Consider the following 16,728-nt stretch of genomic DNA (forward strand, 5'->3'; position numbering starts at 1 on the left):
TTGAAAGGATCGAGAAGAGGTGTCTGGAGGGGGGTGATTAGACACTAAGTGCTAAAAGTTGCAGTTTTTAATTTCTTTAAGTTGAAGTGGAGTTTTGGCACAGGTTTAACAATCACAATACATATCAAGCAAGCATGCAAAGAGTATATGAGCAGCGGAAAGTAAAGCATGCAACTTGCAAGAATGTAAAGAGATGAGATTGGAGTGTGCAAACGCAATTTGGAGACACGGAGATTTTTGAGACGTGGTTCCGATAGGTGGTGCTATCGTACATCCACGTTGATGGAGACTTCAACCCACGAAGGGTAACAGTTGCGCAAGTCCACGGAGGGCTCCACCCACGAAGGGTCCACGAAGAAGCAACCTTGTCTATCCCACCATGGCCGTCGCCCACGAAGGACTTGCCTCACTAGTGGTAGATCTTCACGAAGTAGGCGATCTCCTTGCCCTTACAAACTCCTTGGTTCAACTCCACAATCTTGTCGAATGCTCCCAAGTGACACCTAGCCAATCTAGGAGACACCACTCTCCAAGAAGTAACAAATGGTGTGTTGATGATGAACTCCTTGCTCTTGTGCTTCAAATGATAGTCTCCCCAACACTCAACTATCTCTCACAGGATATGGATTTGGTGGAAAGAAGATTTGAGTGGAAAGCAACTTGGGGAAGGCTAGAGATCAAGATTCATATGGTAAGAATGGAATATCTTGGCCTCAACACAAGTGTAGGTAGTTCTCTCTCAGAAAAAGTAGGTTGGAAGTGTAGGTTTGTTCTGATGGCTCTCTCCATGAATGAAGAGGTGGCGGAGGGGTATATATAGCCCCCACACAAAATCTAACCGTTACACACAACTTGCCAATCTCGGTGGGACCGAATTGTTAAACTCGGTCGGACCGATTCAGCAAAGCTAGTGACCGTTAGGGTTTTCGGTTGGACCGACTGGATCAACTCGGTGGGACCGATGTGCTAGGGTTATGGTAAATCCAAATCTTGGTTTGACCGATTACTCAAACTCGGTGGGACCGATTTGGGTAATAAGTGAAACAGAGAGTTGGCCAAGCAAACTCGGTGGGGCCGATTGCATATCTCGGTGGGACCGAAAATATTGCAATAGGTAACAGACAGTTTGCAAGCCCATCTCGGTGAGACCGAGATCCCATTAGTGAGACCGAACTGATTAGGGTTTCTGGCAGTAGCTATGTCAACTGAACTCGGTGGCTCCGGATAGAAAGAATCGGTGGGGCCGAGTTGGATATTTGGTGTGGGACATATTTGGAAGTGAGAAAGTGGTTGAGGGCTTTGGAGCATATCACTAAGCACTTTGAGCAAGCAAGCCATTAAGCAACACCTCATCCCTTCTTAATAGTATTGGCTTTTCCCATAGACTCAGTGTGACCTTGGATCACTAAAATAGAAAATGTAGAGTCTTGAGCTTGGAGCTTGAGCCAATCCTTTGCCCTTAGCATTTTGAAGGGGTTCCACATCCTCTAGTCCATGCCACTTCATTGTTGGACTTATCTGAAACATACTAGGTAAAAGTGTTAGTCCAACAAGAGATATGTTGACATTAATTACCAAAACCACCTAGGAAGCACTTGCTCTTTCAACATACTTAAATATTGCTATGAAAACTATGCTCATAATGTCTATGTCAAAGAATTTATTGAAAGAATGACCGTTGCTTCAGAAGAAAATAATGATATGCATGAATCTATAAATAATTATGATTCCGATGATTTGATTGAAATACCCCTTGATGAACATGATGGTTGCTATCCTTGTGTCCATGATGCCAATATTTATGAAGATGAATTTGCTATAGTTCCTTATGTTAAACATGAGATCGTTGCTATTGCACCCATACTTGATAGTTCCTTTGATAAAAAGCATGACTGCAATGATGTTATTATAAATTCTATTAATGTCAGTTGTGTTAATGATATGCAAAACCTTAAGCTCGGGGATGCTAGTTTTGCTATGACTACTATTTGTTGCAATGATCATGATTGGGGTGATTCTTCTATTGATCTTGAAAATTTATTTAAGCCCCATGATGAATATGAGATTGATAATAGTGTTTGCAATATTATTGAGAGTGGGTTTGGAAGAGTGTCAACTTTAGATCCCACATATTTGGAGCATGTTCAATCTTATGAATTTTCTTGATAAAAGTGGGTTTGGAGAGGTCATGACTTTAGTTAATTTTAATCCCACTATTTTGGAAGAGTGTCAACTTTGCATACATGTGGATCGTGTTAAGAATGTTTTGTGATAGCTATATTGTTGAATTTTCTTATGATCCTACATGTAATTATTATGAGAGAAGAAAATATGGTTGTAGAAATTTTCATGTTACTAAATTACCTTTCGTTATGTTGAGATTGCTATTGTTTCTTTCTGTTTCCCTGCATATGCTAGTTTTTGCTTGCCTTGATAATTTGTTTGCCTATAAGATGCCTATGCATAGGAATTATGTTAGACTTAGATGTGTTTGTAACTTGTTTTATTATGCTCCCTTTGTGACTCAATTCTTGTCTTTCATGTGAGCATCATTGAAATTTTTATGCCTAGCTAGGGGCGTTAAACGATAGCGCTTGTTGGGAGGCAACCCAATTTTATTTTTGTTCCTATTTAGTAATAAATAATTTATATATCCTATGTGTTTGGTTGTGTTTTTTGTGTTTAATTAGTGTTTTTGCCAAGTAGAACCGTTGGGAAGACTTGGGGAAAGTCTTTTTGATCTTGCTGTAAAAAACAGAAACTTTAGCGCTCACAAGAATTGCTGCCATTTTTTACTGGAGAGTGATATTTAGTTAATTCTTTTTGCATATGCTTAATAGATGAATTCCTCACGTCCATAAATATATTTTAGAATTTTTGGGGTTCCATAAGTATTCAAAACCTACAGATTACTACAGACTGTTCTGTTTTTGACAGATTCTGTTTTTCGTGTGTTGTTTGCTTATTTTGATGAATCTATGGCTAGTAATAGAGTTTATGAACCATATAGAAGTTGGAATACAGTAGGTTTAACGTAAATATAAATAAAGAATGAGTTCATTACAGTACCTTGAAGTGGTGGTTTGTTTTCTTTTACTAACGGAGCTCACGAAGATTTTCTTTTAAGTTTTGTGTTGTGAAGTTTTCAAGTTTTGGGTAAAGATTTGATGGATTATGGAACAAGGAGTGGCAAGAGCCTAAGCTTGGGGATGCCCAAGGCACCCGAAGGTAAAATCCAAGGACAACCAAAAGCCTAAACTTGGGGATGCCCTGAAAGGCATCCCCTCTTTCGTCTTCGTCCATCGTTAACTTTACTTGGAGCTATATTTTTATTCGCCACATGATATGTGTTTTGCTTGGAGCGTCTTGTATGATTTGAGTCTTTAATTTTTAGTTTACCACAATCATCCTTGCTGTACACACCTTTTGGTAGAGACACACATGAATTGGAATTTATTAGAATACTCTATGTGCTTCACTTATATCTTTTGAGTTGGAAATGTTTTGCTCTAGTGCTTCGCTTATATCTTTTAGAGCACGGTGGTGGTTCTATTTTATAGAAATAATTGATCTCTCATGCTTCACTTATATCATTTTGAGAGTCCTTTAGAACAGCATGGTAATTCACATTGCTTATAAATTTTAAATGCTAAGAGAAGTTGGATGCTTGATAGATTGTTTTGAGATATAAAAGTGGTAATATTAGAGGCGTGCTAGTTGAGTAATTGTGAAATTGATGAATAGTTGTGTTGAAGTTGGCAAGTCCCGTAGCATGAACGTATGGTAAACATTATGTGACAAATTTGAAGCATGGGGTGTTCTTTGATTGCTTTCCTTATGAGTGGTGGTCGGGGACAAGCGATGGTCTTTTCCTACCAATCTATCCCCCTAGGAGCATGCGTGTAGTGCTTGGTTTTGATGACTTGTAGATTTTCGCAATAAGTATGTGAGTTCTTTATGACTAATGTTGAGTCCATGGATTATACGCACTCTCACCCTTCCATCATTGCTAACCTCTTCGGTACCGTGCATTGCCCTTTCTCACCTTGAGAGTTGGTGCAAACTTCGCCGGTGCATCCAAACCCCGTGATATGATACGCTCTATCACACATAAGCCTCCTTATATCTTCCTCAAAACAGCCACCATACCTACCTATTATGGCATTTCCATAGCCATTTCGAGATATATTGCCATGCAACTTTCCACCGTTCCGTTTGTTATGACACGCATCATCATTGTCATATTGTCATGCATGTTCATGTAGTTGACATCGTATTTGTGGCAAAGCCACCGTTCATAATTTTTTCATACATGTCACTCTTGATTCATTGCATATCCCGGTACACTGCCGGAGGCATCCACATAGAGTCATATTTTGTTCTAAGTATTGAGTTGTAATTCTTGAGTTATAAGTAAAAATAAGTGTGATGATCATCATTATTAGAGCATTGTCCCAGTGAGGAAAGGATGATGGAGACTATGATTCCCCCACAAGTCGGGATGAGACTCCGGACGAAAAAAGAAGAGAAAAGATGCCAAAAGAAAGAAAAAAAGAAGGCCCAAATAAAAAAATAAAAATAAAATAAAAAAGAGAGAAAAGAGAGAAGGGACAATGTTACTATCCTTTTTCCACACTTGTGCTTCAAAGTAGCACCATGATCTTCATGATAGAGAGTCTCATATGTTGTCACTTTCATATACTAGTGGGAATTTTTCATTATAGAACTTGGCTTGTATTCCAATGATGGGCTTCCTCAAATGCCCTAGGTCTTCGTGAGCAAGCGAGTTGGATGCACACCCACTTAGTTTCTGTGATGAGCTTTCATATATTTATAGCTCTAGTGCATCCGTTGCATGGCAATCCCTACTCCTTGCATTGACATCAATCGGTGGGCATCTCCATAGCCCATTGATTAGCTGCGTCAATGTGAGACTTTCTCCCTTTTGTATTCTCACACAATCTCAATCATCATATTATATTCCACCCATAGTGCTATGTCCATGGCTCGCGCTCATATATTGCGTAAAAGTTGAAAGAGTTTGAAAAAGGCTAAGTATGAAACAATTGCTTGGCTTGCCATCGGGGTTGTGCATGATGAGAGCATTTTGTGTGACGAAAATGAAGCATGGCCAAACTATATGACTTTGTAGGGATAAGTTTTCTTTGGCTATGGTATTTTGATAAGACATAATTGCTTGATTAGCATACTTGGAGTGTTACCATTTTTATGTTAACAATAAACTTTTATCTTGAATCTTTCGGATCTAAACATTCATGCCACAATAGATAAAAATACATTAAAGAATATTCTAGAAAGCATTCCACATCAAAAATTCTGTTTTTATCATTTACCTACTCGAGGACGAGCAGGAATTAAGCTTGGGGATGCTGATACGTCTCCAACATATCTATAATTTTTGATTGCTCCATGCTATTATATATTCTGTTTTGGATGTTTAATGGGCTTATTTATACACTTTTATATTATTTTTAGGACTAACCTATTAACCGGAGGCCCAGCCCAAATCGCTGTTTTTTGCCTATTTTAGTGTTTCGCAGAAAAGGAATATCAAACAAAGTCCAAACGAAATGAAACCTTCAGGAGTGTGATTTTTGGAACAAACGTGATCCAGAGGACTTGGAGTGGACGTCAAGCAACCAATGAGGAGGCCACGAGGCAGGGGGTGCCTGCCCCCTGTGCGTGCCCTCCCCCCTCGTGGGCCCCTCGTGGCTCCACCGACCTACTTCTTCCTCCTATATATACCTACGCACCCTGAAAACATCCAGGAGCACCACGAAACCCTAATTCCACCGCTGCAACCTTCTGTACCCAATAGATCCCATCTTGGGGCCTTTTCCAGAGCTCCGGTGGAGGGGGCATTGATCACAGAGGGCCTCTGCATCAACTCCATGGCCCCTCCGATGATGTGTGTGTAGTTTACTTCAGACCTTCGGGTCCATAGTTATTAGCTAGATGGCTTCTTCTCTCTCTTTGGATCTCAATACAAAGTTCTCCTCGATTATCTTGGAGATCTATTCGATGTAATCTTCTTTTGCGGTGTGTTTGTCGAGATCCGATGAATTGTGGGTTTATGATAAAGATTATCTATGAACAATATTTGATTCTTCTTTGAATTTTTTTATGTATGATTGGTTATCTTTGCAAGTCTCTTCGAATTATCAGTTTGGTTTGGCCTACTAGATTGATCTTTCTTGCAATGGGGGAAGTGCTTAGCTTTGGGTTCAATCTTGCGGTGCTCGGTCCCAGTGACAGTAGGGTAAACAACACGTATTGTATTGTTGCCATCGAGGATAAAAAGATGGGGTTTATATCATATTGCATGAGTTTATCCATCTACATCATGTCATCTTGCTTAAAGCATTACTCCATTCTTATGAACTTAATACTCTAGATGCATGCTGGATAGCGGTCGATGTGTGGAGTAATAGTAGTACATGCAGGTAGGAGTCGGTCTACTTGTCACGGACGTGATGCCTATATACATGATCATACCTAGATATTCTCATAACTATGCTCAATTCTATCAATTGCTCGGCAGTAATTTGTTCACCCACCGTAATACTTATGCTATCTTGAGAGAAGCCACTAGTGAAACCTATGGCCCCCGGGTCTATTTTCTATCATACAAGTTTCCAATCTATTTTATTTTGCAATCTTTACTTTCAATTTATATCATAAATATACCAAAAAATATTTATCTTATTATTATTATCTCTATCAGATCTCACTCTTGCAAGTGGCCGTGAAGGGATTGACAACCCCTTTATCGCGTTGGTTGTGAGGTTCTTATTTGTTTGTGTAGGTACGAGGTGACTCACGCGTGGTCACCTACTGGATTGATACCTTGGTTCTCAAAAACTAAGGGAAATACTTACGCTGCTTTGCTGCATCACCCTTTCCTCTTCAAGGGAAAACCAACGCATGCTCAAGAGGTAGCACCTACGAGGTTCGGTAGTAACTTGATCAGAAGTTTCATGAACTTGATTATCATCATTAGCTTCCTCACTTACTGGTCTAGGAATCACTGCAACTGATTTCTGCGATGAACTACTTTCCAATAAGGGAGTAGGTACAATTACCTCGTCAAGTTCTACTTTCCTCCCACTCACTTCTTTCGAGAGAAACTCCTTCTCTAGAAAGGATCCATTCTTAGCAACGAATATCTTGCCTTCGAATCTGTGATAGAAGATGTACCCAACAGTCTCCTTTGGGTATCCTATGAAGACACATTTCTCCGATTTGGGTTCGAGCTTATCAGGTTGAAGCTTTTTCACATAAGCATCGCAGCCCCAAACTTTAAGAAACGATAACTTGGGTTTCTTGCCAAACCACAGTTCATAAGGTGTCGTCTCAATGGATTTCGATGGTGCCCTATTTAACGTGAATGCAGCCGTCTCTAAAGCATAACCCCAAAACGATAGCGGTAACTCAGTAAGAGACATCATAGATCACACCATATCTAATAAAGTGCGGTTACGACGTTCGCACACACCATTACGCGGTGGTGTTCCTGGTGGCGTGAGTTGTGAAACTATTCCCCATTGTTTCAAATGAAGACCAAACTCATAACTCAAATATTCACCTCCACGATCAGATCGTAGAAACTTAATTTTCTTGTTATGATGATTTTCCACTTCACTCTGAAATTCTTTGAACTTTCAAATGTTTCAGACTTATGTTTTATCAAGTATATATACCCATATCTGCTCAAATCATCTGTGAAGGTAAGAAAATAATGATACCCGCCGCGAGCATCATCACTCATCAGACCGCATACATCAGTATGTATTATTTCCAACAAGTCTGTTGCTCGCTCCATTGTTTCGGAGAATGGAGTCTTAGTCATCTTGCCCATGATGCATGGTTCGCAAGCATCAAGTGATTCCAAAAGCCCATCAGCATGGAGTTTCTTCATGCGCTTTACACCAATATGACCTAAACGGTAGTGCCACAAATAAGTTGCACTATCATTATTAAACTTATATCTTTTGGCTTCAATACTATGAATATGTGTAACACTACTATCAAGATTTAGTAAAAATAGACCACTCAGCAAGGGTGCATGACCATAAAAGATATTACTCATATAAATAGAACAACCATTATTCTCTGATTTAAATGAATAACCGTCTCACATCAAACAAGATCCATATATAATGTTCATGCTCAATGCTGGCACCAAATAACAGTTATTTAGGTCTAAAACTAATCCTGAAGGTAGATGTAGAGGTAGCGTGCCGACGGCGATCACATCGACTTTGGAACCATTTCCCACGTGCATCGTCACCTCGTCCTTAGCCAATCTTCACTTAATCCGTAGCCCCTATTTCGAGTTGCAAATATTAGCAACAGAACCAGTATCAAATACCCAGACGCTACTACGAGCATTAGTAAGGTACACATCAATAACATGTATATCAAATATACCTTTCACTTTGCCATCCTTCTTCTCCGCCAAATACTTGGGCAGTTTCGCTTCCAGTGACCAGTCCCTTTGCAGTAGAAGCACTCAGTCTCAGACTTAGGTCCAGACTTGGGCTTCTTCACTTGAGCAGCAACTTGTTTGCTGTTCTTCTTGAAGTTCCCCTTCTTCCCTTTACCATTTTTCTTGAAACTGGTGGTCTTGTTGACCATCAACACTTGATGCTCCTTCTTGATTTGTACCTCCGCAACCTTTAGCATTGCGAAGAGCTCGGGAATTGTCTTGTCCATCCCTTGCATATTATAGTTCATCACGAAGCTCTTGTAGCTTGGTGGCAGTGATTGAAGAACTCTGTCAATGACACTATCATCAGGAAGATTAACTCCCAGCTGAGTCAAGTGGTTGTGGTACCCAGACATTCTGAGTATATGTTCACTGACAGAACTATTCTCCTCCATTTTGCAGCTATAGAACTTATTGGAGACATCATATCTCTCAATCCGGGCATTTGCTTGAAATATTAACTTCAACTCCTGGAACATCTCATATGCTCCATGACGTTCAAAACGTCGTTGAAGTCCCGGTTCTAATCCGTAAAGCATGGCACACTGAACTATCGAGTAGTCATCAGCTTTGCTCTGCCAGACGTTCATAACATCTGGTGTTGCTCTTGCAGCAGTTTTGTCACCTAGCGGTGCTTCTAAGACGTAATTCTTCTAGGCAGCAATGAGGATAATCCTGAAGTTACGAACCCAGTCCATGTAATTGCTACCATCATCTTTCAACTTAGCTTTCTTTAGGAACGCATTAAAAATCAACGGAACAACAACATGGGCCATCTATCTACAACAACATAGACATGCAAAATACTATCAGGTACTAAGTTCATGATAAATTAAAGTTCAATTAATCATATTACTTAAAAACTCCCACTTAGATAGATGATACGTCTCCAATGTATCTATAATTTTTGATTGTTCCATGCTATTATATATTCTATTTTGGATGTTTAATGGGCTTTATTATACACTTTTATATTATTTTTGGGACTAACATATTAAGCCAAGGCCCATTGCAAATTGTTTTTTTGCCTATTTCAGTGTTTCGCAGAAAAGGAATATCAAACGGAGTCCAAACGGAATGAAACCTTCGGGAGCGTGATTTTTGGAACAAACGTGATCCAGAGGACTTGGAGTGGAGTCAAGAAACAACCGAGGAGCCCACGAGGTAGGGGGCGCGCCCTCCCCCCTCGTGGCTCAACTGACCTACTTCTTCCTCCTATATATACTCATATACCCTGAAAACATCCAGGAGCACCACGAAACCCTATTTCCACCGCCGCAACCTTCTGTACCCAAGAGATCCCATCTTGGGGCCTTTTCCGGAGCTCCGCCGGAGGGGGCATCGATCATGGAGGGCCTCTACATCAACTCCATGGCCCCTCCGATGATGTGTGAGTAGTTTACTTCAGACCTTCGGGTCCATAGTTATTGGCTAGATGGCTTCTTCTCTCTCTCTCTTTGGATCTCAATACAAAGTTCTCCTCGATCTTCTTGGAGATCTATTCGATGTAACTCTTTTTGCGGTGTGTTTGTCGAGATCCGATGAATTGTGGGTTTATGATCAAGTCTATCTATGAACAATATTTGATTATTCTTTGAAATCTTTTATGTATGATTGGTTATCTTTGTAAGTCTCTTCGAATTATCAGTTTGGTTTGGCCTACTAGATTGATATTTCTTGCAATGGGAGAAGTGCTTAGCTTTGGGTTCAATCTTGCGGTGCTCGATCCCAGTGACAGAAAGGGAAACGACACGTATTGTATTGTTGCCATCGAGGATAAAAAGATGGGGTTTATATCATATTGCTTGAGTTTATCCCTCTACACCATGTCATCTTACCTAATGTGTTACTCTGTTCTTATGAACTTAATACTCTAGATGCATGCTGGATAGCGGTCGATGTGTGGAGTAATAGTAGTAGATGCAGGCAGGAGTTGGTCTACTTGTCACGGACGTGATGCCTATATACATGATCATGCCTAGATATTCTCATAATTATTCGCTTTTCTGTCAATTGCTCGACAGTAATTTGTTCACCCACTGTAAATACTTATGCTATCTTGAGAGAAGCCACTAGTGAAACCTATGGCCCCCGGGTCTATTCTCCATTATATTAATCTTCCGTTAACAAGCTATTTCTTTTACCTTTTATTTTGCAATCTTTACTTTTAATCTTTATCATAAAAATACCAAAAATATTATCTTATCATCTCTATCAGATCTCACTCTATTAAGTGACCGTGAAGGGATTGACAACCCCTTTATTGTGTTGGTTGCGAGGTTCTTATTTGTTTGTGTAGGTACGAGGGACTTGCGTGTGGCATCCTACTGGATTGATACCTTGGTTCTCAAAAACTGAGGGAAATACTTACGCTACTTTGCTGCATCACCCTTTCCTCTTCAAGGGAAAACCAACGCAGTGCTCAAGAGGTAGCAATAGACATCCCTCTAATCATCTAAGTGATCACGTGATCCATATCAACTAAACCATGTCCGATCATCACGTGAGATGGAGTAGTTTTCAATGGTGAACATCACTATGTTGATCATATCTACTATATGATTCACGCTCGACCTTTTGGTCTCAGTGTTCCGAGGCCGTATCTGCATATGCTAGGCTTGTCAAGTTTAACCCGAGTATTCTGCATGTGCAAAACTGGCTTGCACCCGTTGTATGTGAACGTAGAGCTTATCACACCCAATCATCACGTGGTGTCTTGGCACGATGAACTATAGCAACGGTGCATACTCAGGGAGAACACTTGTACCATGAAATTTAGTGAGAGATCATCTTATAATGCTACTGCCGAACTAAGCAAAATAAGATGCATAAAGGATAAACATCACATGCAATCTATATATGTGATATGGTATGGCCATCATCATCTTGTGCCTTTGATCTCCATCTCCAAAGCATCGTCATGATCACCATCGTCACCGGCTTGACACCTTGATCTCCATCGAAGCATCGTTGTCGTCTCGCCAACTATTGCTTCTACGACTATTGCTACCGCTTAGTGATAAAGTAAAGCAATTACATGGCGATTGCATTTCATACAATAAAGCGACAACCATATGGCTCCTGCCAGTTGCCGATAACTCTGTTACAAAACATGATCATCTCATACAATAAAATTTAGCATCATGTCTTACCATATCACATCACAACATGACCTGCAATACTTTGTTGTTGCAAGTTTTATGTGGCTGCTACGGGCTTAGCAAGAACCGTTCTTACCTACGCATCAAAAACCAAAACGCGGTATAGTGATTACTTTTTGATCTTCAGAAAGAACCATGTTCATTGAATCCGATTCAACTAAAGTTGGAGAAACAGACACCCACTAGCCACCTATGTGCGAAGCACGTCGGTAGAACCAGTCTCGCATAAGCGTACGCGTAATGTCGGTCTGAGCCGCTTCATCCAACAATGCCGCTGAATCAAGAATCAACTAGTGACGGCAAGCAATATGTATATACCCACGCCCACAACTCCTTTGTGTTCTACTCGTGCATATAACATCTACGCATAGACCCGGCTCGGATGCCACTATTAAGGAATGCAGTAATTTCAAAAAAAATATCCTATGCACACGCAATATCCATCTAGCTGATGCATAGCAACGAGAGGGGATAGAGTGTTGTCTACGTACCCTCGTAGACCGTAAGCGGAAGCATTATGACAATGCGGTTGATGTAGTCGTACGTCTTCACGATCCGACCAATCCTAGCACCGAAAGTACGACACCTCCGCAATGTGCACACGTTCAGTTCGGTGACGTCCCACGAACTCTAGATCCAGCTGAGGTCGAGGGAGAGTTTCGTCAGCATGACGGCATGATGATGGTGATGATGAAGTTACTGACGCAGGGCTTCGCCTAAGCACTACAACGATATGACCGAGGTGGAATTCTGTGGAGGGGGGCACCGCACACAGCTAAACAATCAACTTATGTGTCTATGGGCTGCCCCCTCCCCCGTATATAAAGGAGTGGAGGAGGGGGAGGGCCGACCCTCTATGGCGCGCCCCAAGGGGGGATTCCTACTCCTACTAGAAGTAGGTCCCCCCCTTTCCTAGTCCAACTAGGAGGGGGAAGGAAGGAAGAGGGAGAGGAAGGAAAGGAGGGCCCGGGCCCCTCCCCAATTCGGATTGGGCCTTGGGGGGGCGCCCCACCACTTGGCTGCCTCCTCCTCTCTTCCTCATGGCCCATCAAGGCCCATTAACTCCCCGGGGGGTTCCGGTAACCCCCCCGGTACTCCGGTATATGCCCGAACTCATCCGAAACCATTCCGATGTCCAAACATAGCCTTCCAATATATCGATCTTTATGTCTCGACCATTTAGAGACTCCTCGTCATGTCCGTGATCACATCCGGGACTCCGAATTACCTTCGGTACATCAAAACACATAAACTCATAATATCGATCGTCAGCGTGCGGACCCTACGGGTTCGAGAACTATGTAGACATGACCGAGACTCACTTCCGGTCAATAACCAATAGCGGAACCTGGATGCTCATATTGGTTCCTACATATTCTACGAAGATCTTTATTGGTCAAACCGCATAACAACATACGTTGTTCCCTTTGTCATCGGTATGTTACTTGCACGAGATTCGATCATCGGTATCTCAATACCTAGTTCAATCTTGTTACCGGCAAGTCTCTTTACTCTTTCCATAATGCAACATCCTGTAACTAACTCATTAGTCACATTGCTTGCAAGGCTTATAGTGATGTGCATTACCGTCCCAGAGATACCTCTCCGATACATGGAGTGACAAATCCTAATCTCGATCTATGCCAACTCAACAAACACCATTGGAGACACCTATAGAGCATCTTTATAGTCACCCAGTTACGTTGTGACGTTTGATAGCACACTAAGTGTTCCTCCGGTATTCGGGAGTTGCATAATCTCATAGTCATAGGAACATGTATAAGTTATGGAGAAAGCAATAGCAATAAACTAAACGATCAAAGTGCTAAGCTAACGGATGTGTCAAAGTCAATCACATCATTCTCTAATGATGTGATCCCGTTCATCAAATGACAACTCTTGTCCATGGCTAGGAAACTTAACCATCTTTGATTAACGAGCTAGTCAAGTAGAGGCATACTAGTGACACTCATTTTGTCTATGTATTCACACATGTACTAAGTTTTTGGTTAATACAATTCTAGCATGAATAATAAACATTTATCATGATATAAGGAAATATAAATAACAACTTTATTATTGCCTCTAGGGCATATTTCCTTTAGTTAACGGGTTATCGGATCCAAAACCGGACCTGATAGCTTAACGGCGACCCGTTACGGTGGATGCAACGTGTCGGTTACCCTTGAAGACAAACACTTCCATGACGCGTCATTTATCGTCATGGAAGTGAACACTTCCATGATGATAATTTTGATATTATCATGGAACACTTCTACGACAGCACAAGTATGCCTATCTTGGTTCCGTCATAAAATCGTCATGGATGTACATGCATGACAGAAAACATGACCTACTGTGACAAACACGTATCATCACGGAAGTGTTTTTTTGGTAGTGATTGCTTAAATGCATCAGAAGTGGGTGAATAGTCCTGCAACATCACATGGACAATTCGAAAAAATGTAAAGATACAACCATAATTCTAGAAGTTGTGGACCTCTGGATGTGGCATTCATATTGGACCGCAGGGATCTCACAATGACCTGAATGTTTTGCAAAGACATCCTCAATTCTCAAGGCTTTTATGTTGGAGAGGCACCACCAATGAATTTAAAAGTCAGTGGATGTCAATACAACATGGGCTACTATCTTGCTGATGGCATATATCCTCATGATCTACCTTTGTGAAGACAATATCAAACCCTCAAGGTACCAAGAATATTTATTTTGCGAGATGTCAATAAGTAAGCACGTATAAAGGATGATGATCGGGCATTTGAGGTTCTACAGGCTCGCTTTGCCATTGTGAGTGATCCTGCACGATTTTGACACCAAATGATTTGTGGCGCATCATGACCGTGTGTGTGCTCTTGCATACCACGATCATAAAGAACGAGCGGGAAACTATGAGAATGAGAGGAACAAATTTATATAGCACATGCTTAGCCGTAGAGGGATGAAGGACGACTCCAGAAATTTGTTGAAATGCATCGGATGGAAAACCGCGTAGGTCATGAACAACTCCGTGATGATTTAGTTAAGCATTTGTGATAGCTTCACGGTCAATAAACTTCTTCGTATTATGTTCTACTTGATTTTTGGGGAGCCATAGGGCGGAGTGCATTGAAAAAAAAACTGACTCGAGAACTTCTCGTACCCGTCTAAAACTACTTTTACTAGAAGAACACCTGTGCGTTGCAACGGGGCCACATTAAATTTAAGAGTTCAATGTCAATTATGTTAATATTAATTTAATATTCTCGTACATATTAAGTGACATTGACGACCTTTTTTACCATCAAATTCTCACACACAACCCTCTCCCTCCCTCTTCCGCACTCTCTCCCCCCTCTCCCCTTCTCTCTCTCGCTCTCTCTAACACACACATATCCATCTTATTAGGTATGGGACCATAATCCATCTATTTCACACGCACACGCGCTAGTGCATAACAATATGGATTATGTGTATTATATTTGCCACCACAACTGAGGGAATTAATTTCATGTAATCGGCCAACCACAGCTCCATGACAAACAATACATCTAAATTCTCAGCGTTATTTTCATGTAACATTGACGAGAGGTAAACGACGGTGATTGTTTCCTTTGTTTGAAGATTGATTACCATCCGTGAGTTAAGTTGGGTACCAAAGAAGAATCTGATTGTGATACGTGAATTGATTGTTGTCTTGTACGTTTGGTTTTGATATTTGAAGATTGATTACCATCCGTTAGTTGGGTTACCAAAGAAGAAATCAATCACCATATGTAGAAAAAGGAACTACATTGCACATGCTTACACCTCATCTACTCATGAGAATATATAGAATTGGAGCAAACAAAATAAGTGCAGACGAGAGATAAACATCAATGAGGATCCATAATATCTTGACTAATATGTTGTCCTCCAGCTTGAGAAGCACCTACAAGAAATTGGGAGGTGGGAGGGAGGACGAAAAAAACAGGGGAGATGGGACGAAAATAAACCCGGAACGGAGACTACCAACTAAGACATTAGGAGTAGAGATCATTTAGTTGATAAGAATAAATTGAAAACGGTGTTAAAAAGGAGAAACATATTAGAATACATTGAAAAATCAAAAGGACGATGTAAAAGGGGATTCGCCCTGCTCCCCGGGCCTTGCCACCGAACCGACTCAGCGGTCCAGTCCCCGCGCGGTTGTCTTCTCCTGTTCCCCGAGCCGTGTCGCTACAGAGCCGGGCTCCTGCCGTACCACCTCGCTGGCATCGAAGGGGAATGGATAAGGGTGACGCCCTGCCTTTCCTGCCCCCATGGCCTCACTCCTCCTCGACGCCCCCTCTCAAATCCACTTCTCCTCCTCGCTCGCTCGACCCCGTCGATCTGGACGACGTTAGATGCCACAACCACCATGACCGACCCCGTCCACACGGCCACTACCCTTCCTGCGGGCTAGGAGCTTGTCGAGGAGCTCTGAACGCCTTCGCTACTTCATCTGCGCCAACGAGATCAAGTCCAGCACCCCCGCATCGACGTCGCTGCCGTCTTCCTCAACCTTGGGCCACCGCGACATTGCCGTTCGATCCGCGCCGCCCCGAGCTCTCATGTCTTCCCCTAGGGCGCCATTGACACCGCCATGATCTCCTCTTGCCTTTCCCCTGTTTCCCCTCTCGTTTGCTCTCGTTAGGTATTTCACCGTGGCCGAGAACCGCCATCCGCCATAGACATTGCAGGGGTAGCCACCGAGCTCCTCGGATTGACCCCGTGGCACATGCCCGCTCCTATGCACGCCCATGCCCGAGCCTGCCGCTCTTCTTCCGCGCCCGCGGGGCCACTCCCTCTCCATGCCACGCCCGTGCTACATCGCGTCGGTAGCGCCCGCCGCTGCCGTCACGCTCACCGCAGCCACCGCAACACTGTGCCCCACGCGACACATACCCTGGCCGCGCACCACACTCTCACTGGCTGCGTTCGCCCCGTCTGCTGCCGCCTACCCCTTCGCTCGCCCCGCTGTCGCGCCCTTGCCTCGTGCCGCCTCCAATCATGGCCATCTTCTGCCGACCGCCCCCTCAG

This window comes from Triticum dicoccoides, chromosome 5A, assembly GCF_002162155.2.
Source record: "Triticum dicoccoides isolate Atlit2015 ecotype Zavitan chromosome 5A, WEW_v2.0, whole genome shotgun sequence".
NCBI lineage: Eukaryota > Viridiplantae > Streptophyta > Magnoliopsida > Poales > Poaceae > Triticum > Triticum dicoccoides.